This window comes from Myiozetetes cayanensis, unplaced genomic scaffold (genome assembly GCF_022539395.1).
Source record: "Myiozetetes cayanensis isolate MyiCay16 unplaced genomic scaffold, myiCay2020 scf9, whole genome shotgun sequence".
Lineage (NCBI taxonomy): Eukaryota > Metazoa > Chordata > Aves > Passeriformes > Tyrannidae > Myiozetetes > Myiozetetes cayanensis.
In genome coordinates, this window is record NW_026088185.1 from 27,729,210 (window position 1) to 27,748,848 (window position 19,639).

A 19,639-nucleotide genomic window follows, 5' to 3' on the forward strand; every position below is an offset into this window, starting at 1 on the left:
ATATTTCCCTTTGCAATATGCATACATCTCCACCTCACAGGAAGAGGACTACCAGACTCACACCTATGTTCAGCATGAAGTGCTGGACAGCTTCTCATAAACCCAACTCCTACTTCAGGAGGTGTCTGGTCTGAACAGAAGGCAAGAGTATCATCAAAACCTGTGGGTAAGGACCTTTTCACTGACCTCAGTAGGCTTTAGCTGAGATTGTCTGTGTTCAATTACTTACAGTCATTATTACTAAAGAAGAGGCTTGAGCATACCCTGCAACCTTCAAAGCTGCTAATGTGGAACACAGCATATGAGAAGAGACAATGTAATTCATTTAGGAAGTGTAACATGCTAAAAGAGATCCCTTCCTTCAATGTGAGTTATTTTTTCCATGAACTTGGTTGCATGATCATTTGTTCTTGGATATAAGTTTAGTTTGCTACAAGTGAAGAAAGGGGGTTATAGATCTTCACAGCATACAGGAAACCTCTGTTCCTATAATAGTTTGCACCCTTCTGGATCTGGCTGCAGGATTGTGGCCAAAGCAGTGTGATGGAAACTGTAAAGTCTGTCTTCATTCTTAGTGAAAATCCCAAATCCACAGAAATAAGAGCACCAATAAAGTCTGAAAAGAAAATGTGATGGATTTTAAGAAAAGTAGGGCCTCACTTCTAAGTACTTAAGAAGCGTGTACTTAAAATTAAGCATATACCTAAGAGTCATTGACTTCAGTGGCACTTATGCATGGGCCTAAGTTCTGTCTTGATCTGGGATCTGAAAGCTTCAATATTAGGAAAAAATGCACAGAAGACTTTTCATTTTTATGATTAAAGGCATATCACATCAATCTCACATCAACAAGGAGACTTTATTTATAGAATATGATATTAAATTTGAATTCCTTTCAAATACTGAGAGTATTTTGTTACATTACGCATCCAGGTGCTACATGTGATTTTGACAGACAGGCTCATCTGAGAGGTGCCAATTAACAAACACTCAGAAGCAGAGCGTGACAAAAGTCACAACATCAGCAGAGAAGGAATATGTTTTCTCACAGGAGGAAATACCAATGAGGAAAAGAGTTTGTTCACCTCCTTCAACAGTATGTGAATAGTTCCCCTCAATTACCCCATTACTCTTTTACTAACTATAAAGAGACATCATGAAGAAATTAATATATGTTACATTTCTATTTTATGTAATACATGTCCATTGTTACTAATCAGTCAGAGTTAAAACTCGATGAAAGGGCTGTTGATTCTTTATCATCATGTTTGCTTTTAAACTCTTTGGAGTGCTTAAGCAAGCTGGTGAGTTCCACATTTGTTCCTAATTTGCTCTGAAGGCAGGGGGCCAGCAGGAGGGCAAAACAGGCAGTGTCTGGCACTTCTGCTTATTTTCAGATAGAGTTTAAGGCAGGAGTCCAGACCTAGAGGGTTTTTTAAAATACTGATCTTGAATTTCTACAGTACTTTTCTTTGGAGGATATAATGGTATCTTATACTCTATGCCCACAATTCTACACTGAATTTTTTCTGGCTTCATGTATGAAAAATAGGAGGAATTTTAGGAGGATTGGAGCTAGAGATTACTTTGGCCACTGCTTAATGTACACAGCTGCTGTTTGATGGTACAGAGAAGAAAATCCTACATGACTTCCTTATTCTATTAAATCTTCAAAGAAATAGCCCTGAAAATTGCTAAGTGATAATTAATTATTTCAAATGTCAGAAACTTCATTTAATATCTTTTCTGGAGGACTAGTGACACCATGCTTGACCAATTCATCAGGAACAACTCTCTTGTCCAAGCCATCATCTGCCAACACGAAAAGTCTTTCTTTAGGACCAGGCCTGCTCAAACATCATTTCCTATGCAAGATCTGGCAAGGACCAAACATTCCCGAGGCTGTGACTGCATGCTGTTGACAGGTGGGGTTTTCTGTTCTACTGGGGACCAAAAGTGGCGCAACTCAGCCCCTCCAGTCATGTCTTTATAGACATTACCTGTTGCTGACTCAAATCCTGCCAAAGAAGTCACAATCTCACACAAGAACCAACTCTGATCCTCAAGTTGCTTCCTACTGAGTGCACAGAACCCAAATCTCACCTGGAGCATGAAGAACAGAGGTGCTTGTTTATGCTACTGAACTCAATGAGCAAGAAGCTTGGCAATGCAAGCCTGTTTTTACATATTTAGTCTACATCATAATGTAACAGAAAAGACAAGATTTTTAGCAATAAAGCAACCAATGTGTTTTCCAATTACTTGGTGCAAGCTCCCTCAGTGGTTAGTTTTTCTTGTGATCTCAAGTGAGAAAAAGTAAAAGATCCCATTTTGCTGGGCAACAACTTTAATTTGTATGCAACTTTCCTCCTTGTTTTGTCAAACTCAGACAAAGGTAACAGGTTAATTGCTGTTTTTATTGGTATAACGAATGGCAATTATAAGGTATGTGTTAAATTCCTATGTTCCAGTTAAGTGAAAAAAACAGATCACATATACCATCTACATGCTGCTATCCAAAATAACAAGAACTTGGAATATCCCAGGTAACAGAAATGGAACAAAATATAAAAGATAATGAAAATTGTAAAGACAACTCACTACTGTGAATCAGCACAGATCCAGCACAGCCAGCTCACAGACAAAGTTGAAAAGCCTGATTTGAGCCAGCTCCACAGCTCTCATTAGGCTGAGCTTACCATGCTCGTTCTCCACAGGGGTCCTGTACATTCACTACATGTGAGCAAATCCTTCTGGACCCTGGGGCCATGGGGACTGCAAACACAGAGAGCCCTGAGTATTCTGCTAGTTTGGACCCAGCCTCATCACCTTCACCTGTTGCAGCTGTGCCAGAATCATTGCTGACCCCAGTGTGGTGATCACAGCACAAGTTCTCCCCTCTCCCACGGGAAACACAAGTGTCTCGTGGGCCACACTGCTCACACCTGTGACATGCTTATGGCCTGAAAGAGCCCACAGAGCTACATGCCGGTTTAAGCAGCTCAGTAATGGACGTGGCAGACAAGAAAAAGTGTCGGACATAACATTTTTGTTCTTTGTTTAAATCTGGAAACACTTGGCAGATGCAATTAACCTTGTGTGGTCATCTCTTCCCATGGCTTCACGCAGCCACGTAACATTCTCATCCAAATCGCTCCTTTGGTGCAAAGTTCCTCTTCAGAGAGTTTTCTTCCAATTTTCCCCCCTTCTTCAAGTGGTCTTAAAGAAAGGACTTGGGCAGCTGGACTTCAAATGACCCTTGAGTGCTGTGCTTACTTTCACAGCAGGATGCATCAACTGCTTCATCAAATAAGTCTCAAGCTGACAGGTTTGTTGATTGGGAAAGCAAAGTCTCAAGCTGAGGGTAAAGGGTATGTCACAAATATTAGTCTAAGTACAGTGAAGGCCCTATATCCTTGCAGAGAACACTGTTTGCCCTAGGCTAAGGTCTGTGCTAATATTTTGAATTTATATCACATCTTCTCAGCTGATCTTAAGGGAAAAAGGCCAATTGGATTTTATAGCTCAACAGCTAATAGGATTCTACAGGATTTGATAAAGAAAGAAACTGCTGTTATAGGTTTAACTATCCTGTAACAAGGAATGTAGAGATGTGTTAAATTTCAATATTTTATAAAATATTTGCACTGAAAATAGAGCTGCAAATCCACGTTATGTGCTAATAGTTTAAAATTAAACACCTGGATGCCTGCTGAATCCCATACTGAGAAAAATAAGTTGTCCTATAATTTTATAGCCTGAATCTCTGACATCTGCAGTATCTTCTGCTCCAGGTGTTCCGTTTGCTTTGGAAATTTGGATTCAGAGAAAGAAGAAAATTGGGACTCTGCAAAAGCTTGATCCAGAACCAAGGTGGATCAAAATTAATTTAGGTACTGCTGCTTACAGAAACATCCGCTGTGGCGTATGGCACACTAATAGACCCTGGATTGATATTGCCAGTTATCCCCTCTGTGACATCCTGGCTCTCCCCAGGCATGTGTGAGCCTTTTTTTAGTACCACTGGTCCTTGCACCCAAGCATATGGAACCCTGAGCTTCTTCTCCAACACTGAGAGCTCCCTGGGCAGTCAGCTCTGCAGCTGCCCAGAGGCAAGAGCTAACACCACAAGATATCAAGAGCTTGTTGTTTTTACCAAACTGGTTTTGAGGAGAACTGAACTGAACTATCAGACAAGGAAAGAATCAGTAAAAATTTGTATGCAGGCCCAAGGGAGGGATTGACCAGCACGGAAATAAAATCTTGAAAGAAGCATGTGAGGGACCACAAAGTCCCAGGCAGACCAGATACTGAAGCAGGGATTGAGCCCAGCTGATTTTTACCAGCTCTCTACAAACATGACCCACAGAAAGCTAGGTCCCCTTCTGATGAACTGATTTGGACAAAAAGAGCTGCCCTGCAAATTGGACCTTGCCAGAGAAGATAAGTGTATGACAAAAACCATACCTGATCCTAGGGAGAAGATCTGACAGGTCAGACTCGGGAGCCAGAAGCTATTTACAATGGCAGCAAAAAAATAAACTCTCAACTATAACCTTGGAAGCAATAGGCTTGCTGAGCCAAGCATCCTCTCTTAGATAACAATCTAATGAGAAATCTCTCCCCAGCTCAGTCTCTCCCTCCCCTCCTCTGTGTGTGCATCCCTTTGATGTACAGCTCTAAGGGCTGGCCAGGTGCAATCTGTTTTATTGAGTAATATGCATATAGCTTTGTAAAATATTTTTAAAACTTCAGATGAACCTGGGTTCAATGTTTTATGTCTAGGAGCATCAGCTCCTGATAGAGAAGTTCAACAGCTGCTGGCTAAGTACATCTTCTCACTTGGAAGGCGCTGTACCACTCTTCTTGCAGGCACCTGAGTGAAGAAGCCGAGGTGCAGGACAACCCTGCATTTTCCTACAAGAAAAGGCTGGGCAGGGAGCTGGCTCTTGGGGAGGGAAAAGTAATTTAATGCGAATTTTCAGGGGATTCACTCATTTGAGGTCTCTCTGAACCGAACCTGTAAGGTTCTGCCTGTGAACAGAGGACTACAGAGAGGGAAGGGACTGGGGATTTTTTTATGTGCTGGCTGCTATGTGCTGGGCCACCACACACACACACACGTGTACTTCTTCATTACTCAGCTTCCAAGTGAGGCCAAATTGTTCTTTCTGGCTGTGACTCCTTTGCACAAGTCCAGCCACATGCTGTGAAGCTGGTTTGGATGATTCCCATCTCTTCAGCACACAAGGACAAGTCTGCTTAAACCTGCCTCCATCCCCAAGAGTAGGTGTCTGGAGTGCACTGCTGGGCAGACACCCAAGACAGCTCTCGATAAGTGAGGCTGAGCCTTGAGAGCAACACAACCACTTTCCATTTGGCACTCGGGAGCAACGTAACCACTCTGCCAAGCTAATGCAACCTGCTTTCAAGAAGACTAATTAACCCAAAAAGGCATCACACCAGTGTCATCACCTGGCTCTGGATTGCTAAACAAGCACCTCGGGGGCTCACCTGGGCATTTCCGAGAAACGCCGCTCTGCACCACGTAAGCTGCACGCCGTGGCACACCACCTGCTGCTGCCCACACCTCAAACTCCTCCCTGAGGGGGGGACAGAGATGAATGTGCTGTTCTGCCCACCCCCATACACACCCCCAGCCAGAAGACAGGCAGCATCCAGACACACCAAACGAGTACAACTCAGAGATGGCAAAAAGGTAACACTGAGACAGATGTCACAGGAGGTCATTGTAACACACCCAATTGCTCAGTGCTCATGACTGTTTTGCTCACTGGAGCCACTCTCCTCTGTCCACACATGCCTCTCTCCCTGGCCCTTGATCCTCGATCAGTGCAGGCAGTAGAGAAGTGTCTGAGCCCGAAGCCAAGTGCTCGTACCACACAGCATCTACAGAGGTTCAAGAAACATCCATTCCCTTCTTCCTCTGCCAGGGAATCAGCAGATGCTGGATTCCATCTCAGGTTTTTCCCTCTCACCACACACACAATGAGCAATTTCCAATATACATGCTCATTACGCTCCAGTGGAGCAGACAATAAAGGAAAGGTAAGCGGCAGCCAAAGGACTGTCTGCACGCAGAAGCCAATGATGGGAAAGCTGCTCTCAGCTTACAAAATCGACTCAGACACTTCCAGAAATTCACATCAGATATCCACCCTCTCTGAATGGATAATAAATACGTCTGACCCAATAATCCAAGTGTTATCTGCGTTTCAACTACCAAATCATACAATACAGCTACACACCTGATGTAATTTTAATAACATAAGACCACAAAGAGCAATGGAGCACAATGGCGAAAGCAGACAAGGGAACATTGATTTTCAGATTGCATTCCACTATAAACATCAAACTGCTGGTGGTTTATCTGAAATATAAGCAGACCTAAGCAGAGTAAAAGAGGCTGAAGTTCATGTGTTTAGGTTGAACACTGCTTAATGTGCCAACACCAGTGAATCCTGCAGGCAAGCTGTCTCTGCCAGCCATAAACAGGTATTATTTATCCGGGATCAATGCAACTTCAAGTACAGTTGTACTAATTGTAATAGCTGGATTTTGACAATGTTCGTGCACGTGTCATGCATCGCAGCTTCCTGCCTACAGGGGGAGAATTTAAACTTCTTTTAGCACAGATAATTATATCCTATCTTAAAACCTTGGCCAACCTCCTTATGCTCGTGTAATGTAAGTTTTAATATCCTGAATGCCTTCAGCTCTCACTGACTTCTTGTAGTCCCAGGAAGTTCTTCAAGTGAAGCCTCCGGGGAGCATGTCCGTAGGAGAAGGAGGCTCACTGCCAGCTTTTGCTGTCATTAATTTGGCTATCAGCCAGGTATAACTTCCCTGACATCAAATGAATTATTCCTTTTTACAACCAAGAAATCACAAGCACCATTTTGTACACTGTATTTTGCCTTTAGTTTGAATCAGATAAGGGATCTGAGTTTCCTTTCAGAAGCTACTTTCCACCTTTATGTATTTGTGAGCACACATATTATGTTTCTTTGGCTAAACCTTAAGCCCTTAATCCCTCTCCCCATTCAGAAGGCATAAGCTTCCAAACCATACACTAAATGGCACAGAGTTTTTAGAAAAAGGACTTTAACCATCTTCTCTACAGGTAGTTGGACAGACCCGTATTCCTAAATCCAATATGGGCATGAGCTAGGAAATCTGGATTTATCTTCCAGTGAAGATGAGCTCAAATGATATACTTTAAAATGGGCTAAGTTCAGAACATCAAAGAAGATAGCACCCCTGGATGCAGGGAGAGCTTTCTGGGATGAATTCTCTGTACACTGACACAGTGCATACTGTACAGGTTCTGCCCTGAGAATCTGCAGCTGCCTGCTGTCAAAGGCAGGCACCAGGAGAAATGGGGCTCTAGTGTGATATGTCACATGTGAATGACACAGGGGAGAACTTCTCCTAAACTCTGATGGCTTTGACGGCCGTCAGTTTTGATCCTGTGTCACTGCAGCCAACAGGCAACTTCCCTTATTTACTGGCACACTGAACAAACATCAAGGGCCCTCCTTCTGTCTGGGTCAGCAAAATCTGCAGCCAGACCTCAGCTGAAAGTCAACACTTACTTATAGTACAGTACTACTGTAATGATCAGGTTTCCCAAGAAATGCAGTAGCCTCAGAATGGAAATGACTGGATCAAGCAGGTACAGCTACCAAGGAGATGACAGTTTTTAGGTTCTCCCTTCCTTCCACAGGAGTCTGAGGAGGACTCCCTACTGATTTCATCAGCAACACATCATCAAGACAGATGATTCAGTTACCTAGCTGATAAAAGCATGGTATTGGTATTCCTACAACATTGGTCCAACCATAACATTTCCTGGTTCTTTCAGAGATTTTCAAGCACTGTTGAGGCTCAGTGAGCATCACTTCACCATAACTGCCTCTCTGAAGTGCTAAAGAAACATTTACCAGTACGCAAATACTTAGAATCGTGAGCTTACACAGGAAGGGAAGATGCTTCTAGACTACTGTCTGTTTTTCTTTGGCAGAAATACAGAGCTGGTCACATTTTGAAAGGTATTTAAAGCCTGATATTTTTCAAAGAACAAGAACCTCTACAAAATAAATAAAGCAACAGAGCTTGATTCTCCCCTGGACACCTCCAATTTCACACCGGTGCAACAGTATCAAACAAATGGCCAAGAATGACTCATGGTCTGGAAAACAAGCTTTTCTGTGGGAGATTTAGAGAATTCAATCGTGTTAGCTTATCAAAGAGCAGGTTAAGAGAAGATTTGATCACAGTCTGTAGGCACCTGCACAGTATCTGGTCCTAGCCACTTCTTTAATCTGGCAGATCAAAGCACTAGAAGGTGAAATTAGATAAAAAACCTGGAAAAAGCAGACATTTTACCTACTCCTCCAACCTGAGATGTCATAGGTTGTCCATTTCTTGCATGCTCTAAGTTTGAATTTCTCCCTAGCATAGGTTCTGTTCTAGTACAGTCATTTATTATTGAGTTTAAATGCTGGAATTAGCAAATGAAATTCCATGTTCTGTAGTTTTACAGAAAATCAGGCTAGACACTCAATGACTATTCTGGCTTTAAAAATATAAATACGAAATAGAGTTACACAAACATGCAGTGTAAGAATGTCACTTATCAAATCACTTTTTGATGTTTAGAATACATTTTTGCAACAGAAGCTGTGTTGACTATGAAACAGCAGCTAAAACTTTTTTCCTTTTATTTGTAATGAAGTTGGCTCCTTTCTCCTTACACTCATACAATTTATTTTGTGGAAAAGCAAGGAGATTTGGTCTTTGTTTGAGTGGGTTTCTTATTAATTACTCCCCTATAGAACTAATAAGCATCTTCAAAACTCCCACACGTGGAAAAAGCGCAATCACAACCATGAAGATCCTCAATCTTCAGCCTGGAATGCAGCTGACCTTTCCTTTTCCAGCCATTACAGTTTCTTAGCTTCCACAAATGGATATTTACTCTTTTTTTCCTTTTTTGTTTTGGAAACGTTCCATTCACAGTGTGCTAGGGGATTTCACTCAAAGTAACACATGCTCCACAGATTAGCAGGCTCTTAAAAATATGCTTGTCTTCTTTTTATGGGCCTGGTCTATTAAAAAGAAGTTAACAGAAAGACACCCATTAGCTTCTGTGGGTATTGGACTGGGGCCTAAATTATTGCTGGTGCTGAACGTGCACAGTCAGAAAGCATTTCAGAAAACATGTGCTGTACACTGCTCTCTGAGTATAAAGTGGATTTCCCTGAGATCCTTTCCAAACTCCAGTGACTAGCTCTGAAGAAGACATCTGCTCTCCCACGGAGCTTCTCCCTCTGACGATGGGAGGGAATCGACATTCCCTGTGTACTCACAGTGGGGTTCTATATCACTTATCTCAGGCTTTATGCCCTTGACACAAACACATGCAGCTCTTCTACACACCAGGTTCTCTCCTCCCATCCTACACTGGCGGCTTTTCCTCTGTAGGCCATCCATGGAAATGCTGGCCAGCTCACAAAAAACTGAGTTGTTACTGAAGGACCAATTTTGATGTTGTCACGTTCTCGTAAGCAGCCCCACCATGCCCCATATACACACCACATGTATATATGCATCAAATGCATCTTGTGAGCTGAGGAGAAACATCTCAACGGATCAACCTATTGCATATGATGTAAAAAGTACATTTTGCAGACTGCTAAACATTTCCCTGGCAAGACCATCAGTGGGCTGGCCAGCTCATTACAGAATGCTAATTACATCCCACCAAGTGACCTGAAACTGCTCAGCAGCACTGAGTTATGTATGCTTCCATGGGAAACACCAGAAAGCTAAACCTCTCCACAGTTGGCTTAGAAAAGATTAGTTTACAGAGACGTCTGTTCCTTGTCAAAAAATTCCTTCCATTTCTTTCTTTCATGTTGTACACAGACAGATCATTATTGGCTTGAAATTGCAGAATCCACTTCTTCCCCTTAAGAAAATCCATGGTAAGTCTTACTGGGTTAAACTAGTAATTTAAAAAAAATAAATGAAAACAGGCAGAAACAGGTTTCTGAAGATAAACATAGGTTTAAAAAATAGCTTAAGTTTTAAGTGGAAGCAGAAGCGCATGCATAGAGAAATGATTTTTTTCTAACTAAGTGAAACCAGAATTTGAAATCCAGTTGTGTGCAATCTGGAGTGCTCAACCACTCCCACTTATTCCAGTTACCTCTCCATTTCCCCACTACTGCATCTTCTTAATTAGGCATCCATCCCACAAGCTGTTTATGGCAGCAGTGTCCCAGTCACTGCAACAGGGCATGGGGTCCAGCTACATGGAGCACTTGCCCATCTGTTCAGGCTTGGGTCTTACTTACATTCCCTCTTTGAAAAGCTGAAGTCCCACTCCTAAAAGAAGCCTCTCAGACTAGAAAGAATGTGTCCCTGCTTAGGTATTACTACAAAAATTAAAAATTACAGATTTTTTTCAGTGGTTTCTTTATTATTGCAGCTCTTCCATGACCTTCCTCAACTGGTTTTAAAACTCTCTTAAGGAGATAAGTCTTCATTTACAAACAGGGAAACTGTGCACAGGAAAAACTGATAGCAGAGCCAGAAATAGAACCTCAGCTCCCATTCCCAGCACCAAATACACTGGGCCACACCTGTGTTTCAGGAAGCCACTATGGTCAACTCCCTTTAAATGTTGCATCAGCTTCTGAATGTACTGGGTCTATTTTGAATGCCCCCTGCCTGGGAAGACAGAGCAAGTTAGCTTGTGCACAAAATATGCTCATATGCCTTCTGATTTGATGTCCACAATATCCTGCATGCTTTATGCTAAAGAAGAAAAAAAAGCTTCAGGATACTATCTGCTTCCACCACACTGCTGAAATAGCAAAGGATAAAGACATGCATGGGGAAGTCAGGAATCATTTCACACATATGTCCTATCTGTTCCAGTTCTGGTCACATTAACAGCGAGGCTCCTGTGAGTTATCTCTGCTGTGTATGCTCAATGTCGGTTTAGGGAAAGTAAAACTATTCCTCTCCAGCTCCTAAAGCAGCTTCTACCTTGCCAACAGTGTTGTGACACTGCTGAGAATGCCAGAGAACAGCGGAATTACAGAGTTTAAAGCTAAACTCGTCAATATGAAAAGAGGAGACAGACACCTCTAAATCTGCACACTCTTTTTCCCTGACAGTTTTGACTCAGCCCATCTCAAACATGCACTCTTGACCACTGCAGCATTTGAGCTCTGCTCTCCTCACAGCATGTGAGCTGTCTGACCCCAGTGGCCCTGAGGTGATCTGGGTGACAAGTGACATCTGACAAGGAGTGACAAGAGAGAATATCTGCAGAGCTAAGATATGCCAAAGAGGACCCTGGAACAGCTGGACTCCTACCTGGAATAGTAACACTTGCGCCCAGAGATATTAACTGTCTGAATTTGATCATACTCTCAGTTCCTGAAGAACAAGCCAAAAAAGGAACCTAGCTAAGGAATACTGGTTCCACTCAGAAAAACTAGTTAAGTTAGTCAAAAGGGAGGGTGATCATTCACCTAGAGACAAGAATGCAGGCTATCCTGGAAAGCTAAAGAACTGCTTGCAAAGCTACTGCTTTTCAGGAAAGGAATTAGGGAGTCAAAGCAAACAAGAAACTCAACATGAGCTCCCAGTGCGATGGGACCAGCAAAGCCATACATCAACAACTGGAGAGATGAGGCGGAAAGGTCATTTAACTTGAGTTGAAACAGTGTATACCCCAACAGAGTTCATCTGCACTAAAACAGCGGGGTGCACTCGCACCACCTAATGAGCAGCTGACCTAAGAGGGCAGTAACCCCAACACAGCTGGAGCCTGAAGAAAATATGGGAACACAGATTTGACATTTAAAAGCTGGAGAGAACATAGTGAAAATGGTGAAGACAGCTCTGTATTTTCTGAACTGTCTCAGGAGAGTGGAAGATGGGAAGCACCAGTACTGTGGGAACATCCTCTACGTTCTGAGCAATTCAAGAGAATGTGCTTCTAACTTTAGCACTTGCAGACTTGTTTGTTTCCTCTGCTCCAGCAAACTGACACACAGGATGACACCACAGAAAAAGGTCTGGAGCCCTTTGGGACACACCCATGCTGGGGTGCAGCACTGCGCTGGCCTCATTCTCCAAGCACAGCCCCTTGGTGAGCTGAAGAATACACTGACAAGCTGCACCTTCAATATGGGCTCACCAAATGGTACAGAGGTCCCAGGACTCCACAGCAGATGGATGGTGGATGGATCTCAGGAATTAAGAGAGCTCTCTGTAGATGCCCAGCCAGTACAGGTGTGACCGGTAGAGCCCCATGCTCCTCACTGTTCCGAGTATTTTCTCACAAAGCACCAAAAATTTTTATGTCTCTGACTTAGCAATGGTTAAACCCTTACATCTAAGAACCTGCTATACAGCAGAACGACTATCAGCTTTCCCTCATCCACAGAGCCATCCCTCTGTGGCCTGGAAAATCCACGGTGATGGTGCAAAACAAAAAACTGCCAGAACAGGCTGATGTAAGCGCATGCTAATGCATCCAGGATACACACGTATTCCATGGAGGGGAGGGCTGGCTAAGCCACCATTGCAGCATGTGCATACCAAGTGGAGGCTTTGCAGTGCTACCAAAGAGAATGCATGAGGTGTCTGTTTGCCCAGACAAACACAATAGTCAGATTCAATTATTCTCTGTGGACAGCTCCGAAACAAAATGCCAACACGCTAAGCAGTGTTTTAATGAGAGGGTCCCATCCCTGCAGGCCTGATTGTTCAATTCATATAGCATAAGAAACAGGGACAGTCTTGTCTGCATAACTGGAAAATAAGCTGGCATACCTAAAATGTTCAGAATTGCCATATGATTTCATTTGCCATGTGGTTTTGCATGTCCTTTTCCTTTACTTGGCTTTAGTTTGTTGTCTGATAATAAACAGGTGAAAAAAGAATTTCTATTGGCATCCTCCAACATAGACCATATTCTAAAACCATGCAGGGTTAATGATGGGAAAGAAGTCTCTTCTTAAAAATGCTGTTTTCTCCACACATGTCTCTCAAAAGGCATGGGAGACCTCTAAGGTTAGAGGAAGCTAAGAATTTAAAATGCAGCTCAGTGGCCTAAGTGGTGGCATCTAGAATTAAATACTGCAACACAGGTTCAATACTTGCTCTGCCACTGACACCTGCTCAGTCCCTCAGCCTCTGCTGTGCCCCTGGTCATCACCTTGGGAGTTCAAAACTGGAGCTCATAGTAGGCCTTCAGCAACACAATCCATGCATGTGCTACAGCTAGTTGGAGGAGGTACTGACAATTTTAGGCAACTATAACAATATCACTCTGTGGATCTCACTCTGGATTCAACTTTTTTTCTAGACTAACATGAATAACACACTAGCTAAGACAGCCACTCTACTGGTAGAAACAACTAGCTAAGAACCTGTCCCAGTGTCTTGGGTTTAGGACTCAGCATTTCAGCTTGTACTCAGCTGTAGTTTAAATCATCAAGGAAGAAAATTCATTATTTGATTGAAACCACCGATGTACAGAGCCCTCCTTACTGATCGAAGAAAAGAGATTGTCTGCTTTTTATTGAGAAGGTAAATGACTTTCCTAAAGAAGAGATCACAAATGCCAATGTCCATTTTCTATAGAGTTCCGAATTATACTTCACAGCTCCAGATAAAAATTAATGACCTTTGCAGAGTGGTGAATGCTCCAACTGGGATCACTTTTTCTTTTATTTCTTATGCCTTACAGCACAGGCACAGAGTAAAATGTCCTCACAGACATAACTGTGTTATATCACGATACTAGACAGACACGGTGCTGAGACCAGACAGTAATTTACTCACTAGGGCTCTGATCCAGTTTCCATTGAAATCAATGTAAAGGTTTCCTCTGACTTGAATGGCTATTGACTGGATCAATCTTCTTGTCTTCATAGCTGAACATGGCAATTTCCCATTATTGTTCTGTGACCTTGCTTTCTCATTAAACTACACTCAAGGGATTCATAAGATACAGAGTACTGCAATGGAAGACAACTTGAGAGATTTATTCTACCCAGTCATGTCTAAATAGAGTAGTGACAAGCAGGTGAACATACTTCTTTTCCTACCATGCAGTCTGCTGGCCATCACGGGAATGCCAAGTTTTACCTTACACAAGGTAAGATCTTACGCATGATATCCAGACCTTACCCTCTGCAAAGTCATGGAAATATACAGAAATATAATGGGGTAAATTAAGGACAAGTTGAACTGCAACGCTGCTGGGGTTTGCTGATGCCAATTTGAATCAGACGCTTAAATGCATATAACAAAAGTCTGGCTGTTTGTGCTCTTTCATTGAACTCCGCTGGGTCATCCAGTCTCTTGCTCTCACACACAACCGCACCATTGATCCCTTTCATAACAACCATGGTCCCCACTAAACACCCTCTCCCTTTCAAAAGCTGTGACAGAAGACTGCCCCTCATTTCTCTAGTGGCCACAACATCACAGTTCCCAGTCTGAACTTACAACCAATGCATACATACTTACACACCTAATCCCGTGCCAGCCTGGTACTTTAGCTTAAATAGTTATTTCGTTCTCTGGTATTAACACTTGTGATATATTTACGAACACTTACATCCCCTTTCCACCTCAGCTTTGCTGGGTTAAGCAAGCCAGGCTATTTTCATTTCCTCTCTAATGATGGCTCGTCGCTCTGTTTAGAATGTTTTGTACCTCGCAGTACTTTAAAATACTTGCAAAGCTTTAGACAAATTATTGTATTTACAGCCAGGTTAGGCCAAGATGACCTCCTGAATCACTCAGGGTACAGAATACTACCTGTTATCCCTGCATTTTGGACATAATTTCAGGTTGAACTAGGGCATATATATATAATAGGCAACAGAAAAACAAACACTCTAATGCATCAAGGCCTGATTGTGCTCAGGTACCAAAATGGTCAGAAACTCAGTAAAGGACATTCAGAGGGTAGAGCAGTAAAACCAGAGGCCATGAAAAATGTTACATTGTTTTAACAAATACATGTTCTATGACACAGTGAGCATCACAAAGTGTTTTCAAAGTTAAACTGGTTACTCATCCTACATTTATAACAACATCAAGCTTTTCTTTACAAGCGAGAATCCTAGAAACAGTTCCACTTGGTTTTATTTCTGTGCAAATATTTAAAAATCATTCCATGAGTACAGAGGGAAGACAAAGAAGATAGCATAGAGCTAGAAAGAGAAACTTATTAAAGATAAAAGCCAAACTAGCTTTGAGGTTTTGGTCCAAACAAAAACATGTATGGAAAACATAATGGTAACATTGTGTCTTACATTTTATTTTGAAAACAGTAATGTAACTAAACAATAGGTCTTCACACAGCAGTCTGTTCATCCACTAGGCTAGCAGATCTTCAGATGGTGCAGGTCAGCAGCATGCAGAAATATCCCATCAGGATCTGAGACACCCTTGGACTGACCCTTTCCAAAAGAGCTGAGGCATCCCTGGGCAGCTCATGCTCCTTTATTCCAGTGACTCCAGCCATCTGGCCCTGAGGCTCACTCCTACAGAGAAGTGCCTCCTTCAATTCGTGATTGCTTTGAAGCAAGTGGAAGTATTTGCAGATGAGGTACTAATTGTATATGAGCAAATACAGCACAACCTGTGGCTTGGATTTCAGACATCCTGAGCCCCCACAGCTTCAACTGGCTGCCTCTGAAGCACAGTCTTCAAAAGCAGAGCTGGCATGCCCTCAAGGCCTGATTTTTCCCCAATCCCAGAAGCACTGAAAACTAAAGCACAAGGGTTATCAAAGGAGTGTGTGAAAATGTACTAGATTGTATACTCCACTTTAATACTAAATGTGTATCTATCTAGTGCTCCCTGCAGCTGGTCTGCTAGTGAGGCACCAACCAGGACAGTTCCACAATTAGAAAAGCAGATGGGATATGGTATTTCCATTGCAAAGAACCAAACAAGGTCTTGCTGCCCACAGGCCCATGAACATATGCTTCTCCAGGACTGATGCTGTATGAGCTAAAAAAAATGCAAGGCACTGGATAAACCTGCGAAGGTTTTCTAGTCTAAAATAATCTGTGAACACTGGGATTTTTCCATCACTGGCCATGTAAACACTGCTGCAATAAGGAACATGAGTATTGTTAAGTCTGAATCTACAGCTTTCCTGTAATGCCTGGATTTAATTTCCAGTAAGTCTGTACTTTACAATAACATAGTTTTTTCCCAGTTTTCTTTGGCTCTATTTTCCAGGACTTTATAATTTGATATGGGGGAGAGAAAGCAATCCATAGACTGTTTTAAAAACAGTATATCCTATGGATTTAGGGCAAGACATTTCTTACAGATATAAACTAAAACATCACTTCTTCCTCTGCACCTCCACAGGCTTTTGCAAACGTTGCAGCTGTTGCCCTATCTTTATTTCTGAAAACAATGGTGCTTCAAGATCTGGCCATCCCTTCTTGCTATCAGCTTCATTAAAAGCTTCATTAAATGAACTGTTTCACTTTGTACTGAGACAAATTAGGAATACTTACATGATCAGTCAGCTGAGAAGCAGATAATGAACAGCTGAGAGACAGTAACAACCTAAATCAGTACAGCTGTTTAAAAGGCATGGACCTGACTAGCTTTCAAAATTCGTGGTATCCTTGTGAAACAGATAAATACTCTGATAGATACTCCTCTCCCACACCTAGATTTCCTAATTTCCCTTGTGTGGTCTTCTGTAACCCAATGGGATCTACGGCGGAAGTGAGAGTAGAAATCAGTTTCCCTTTACTGCACCCACTTCTCAGCTGATCTCACCCCTGGGTGCTGGCAGTAGCACCAGGCAGATTCCCTTTTTATCTGAACTCACTCCAGCAAATTCCTCTTAACAAACACTGCAAATGCATTTTTGTCTACAAACAGCTCTAAGGCTGATTTTATTTGCAAAATTTGCAAAAAAAATTTGCTGCTTTTGCAAAAAAAACCCAACAAAATTTAGTCAAAGAAACATCACAGAGAAGTCCTAGCAGTTTCATGAATACTCCTGTAAATATGCTCTGGCATGAATGCAAAACTGACCCATTCAAGCCCCCCTGTTTAGTGAACACTTCTCCCATTCACTCAGACTGATGACAGACTCACATGTGGCTTGTCTACATTAGACCACTGGCCACCAACAAATGACAGCCATGCAAAACCACAATGGATTACTCTCAAGCAGCTCTAACACTGAGATTTGTCTCTATGAAAGCCTATAAGAACACTTAAAGTAACAAACAAATTTATCAAGACACAAATCCCTGTGTGAAGACAAAAACAGTTTGCTGAAAGTAGTTGCTGTGATTTAGATAAGTGATACAGAACCACAAAGCAGCTCCCTGTTTGGCACAAGCCACTGATTTATGGACACAGTGGCCTAAGCAACACACTGCATTTCCTAAAATGGGTCACGTCACCCCAGCTCCCAAAGCAGGCAATATAAGCTCACATCACACATAAAACCAGATTCTCTGTATGTACATACAGATTCATATGATAATCTTTAACAGAAATCCTCCCCAGAGATACAGGTGAATAGGAAAAAATCTGAAACAAACTCCTACTTACTTCTGATCCAGGAAATCAGACTAAAATTCCTCAATGGGGTTTGGGTGTTCTATTTGTTTTGTTTTGTTTTACAGAAGAAGAAAATCCGTACTCCCAGGATGAGGAGATGCTGTATGCCAAATGTCAGCATGGAGCACATTTTTACAGCCAGCTTCTAAACCCATGAATAAAGAAAAGGGCTTAGCGGAAATACTGACAGAAGTTTAACCACAGTGGGCCAAAGTTAGCCTTGTGTAGGTGCAGGCAACTCCACTGATGTTAATGGACTTACACCAAGGCTAGAGTTGGCCCAATGCCTCCAGCTGGCACAGCTAAAATCTGCAGGCATGATACAAAAAGACTGCAGCCTCGAGGGACTGGATGCTTCCCCCTGAACCTGGTGGGATTCATGTTCATCAGAATGGACTGCATCAGTTCCCTCATGAATGAGCACCTGCAGATTCGCCCATGATCAGCTCTAAAGAAACTTCATGATGCCAGTTTTTCATGGGGCAGTGATTATGGATTACAGTGCTCATGGTAAACTGTAAAGCCTGAGGGATGATAATGTGCCCCTCACTGGCAGAAACCTCCATCAGGCCTCCTTTTACACACAGTGCTGCGCTTTGTTTTCTCTCTAAGAGAAAGACCACACAGGGATTTTGACATCCTCTAAATGGAAAGCTGTAGTTGGTTTCTAAACGTGATGAATCCGATCCTGAGGGCCTTAGCTTCAGCAGGGAATGAATGATCAAGCTTGGGAAAAACAATGGTGCATTATCAAATTAATTTCACAGCACAAATCACGTGAGATTCCCCAGAGTCCCTCCAATGCCAAAACACAATCCAATTGTGTAGATCAGCGGCACAACTGCTGTCATCAAGGGTAAATTAATGGGCCAGACTCATCCCCTGGTGTAACCTCAGCTGAATGACTGAATAGGGCAGTGGGATCCTGCAATAGATAATTTTAGTACGGAATTTGACCAGCTTTGGGTTTTGCAAATAAGTGGAATTTCCAACCTATGTCTAGATTAGTAGATTTAGTAATACTGTATAAAATCCTGCTTTGTGGAGGAGCCCCACATAGGCATAAATTTTGTCCATATGGAGTTCCACTACTTTGAAGTAAATCATGCTTGCTCCAGTTTCATTAATGGAATGACAGTAGGTCACAGCAGGCAACCTCCAAATCCTACACACTTGGGGAAGTGTAAATACCCATACACAGCCTGACATAGACTGCATCTGTATCACCATCAAACTGAAAGTGATTTAGGCTACAGTCCTGCAAAGAATTCTACACGGGCACATTTAGAAACGTATCTTGCTGAAAAGGTGCCCTGCACAAAGCAGCTCTATCTTCAGCCTATGCTGACTACCTTGAAGTGTGCACACACTTAAATAGTTCAGCACAGCACAAGATCTTCCAACTCTGTGGAAACCAACGTGACAGGTACATTGGGGATTCAGCTGAAGACAATCAGAATCAAGTTATCTACTACCATGAGCTGAAAGATGAAAACTTTCCAACTACAACTTCTGTAGCTTCATTATAGACTAAGCCCCTGCAGGTGAGGCAGACACTCAGCAAGTGCTACACAGAAACTTGAAGCCCAGATTCTACATCTTACATGCTCTTAATTCAGTGGCATGAATTCTAATGAAAGGTGATGTTGAGTCACAGTTCATAACACTTGGTGAGCCAGAAGAGAACAGTGATATCATACATGACATAAGAGATGAGGAGCAAGAAGTTTAATAATGCAAAGGGCAAGATCAGGTACTTAAAAACCAGCAAGAATATTGTGGATAGCACTGGTGGGAAAGAGAAAGATAAAGACCTGGGATTATAACTGCATTCACAAGCACGTGAGCCATTATCAGGGCACAGTTGTTAAAAAGACAGATGAAGCCAAATCGTTGTATTTAAACACATTTTTCTAGCAGAGGTGGGAAAGCATTAATGGAGCTGTAGAGTACAGTTCTATCCTGTACC

General features: G+C 42.3%; 1 protein-coding gene across 4 annotated transcripts in view; it reads right to left on the reverse strand.

Moving 5' to 3' along the window:
* The window catches only part of SEMA5B (semaphorin 5B), a 271,728-nt gene that overhangs the window by 226,678 nt on the left and 25,411 nt on the right, over positions 1 to 19,639 (reverse strand). The gene's annotated exons all lie outside the window — the stretch shown is intronic.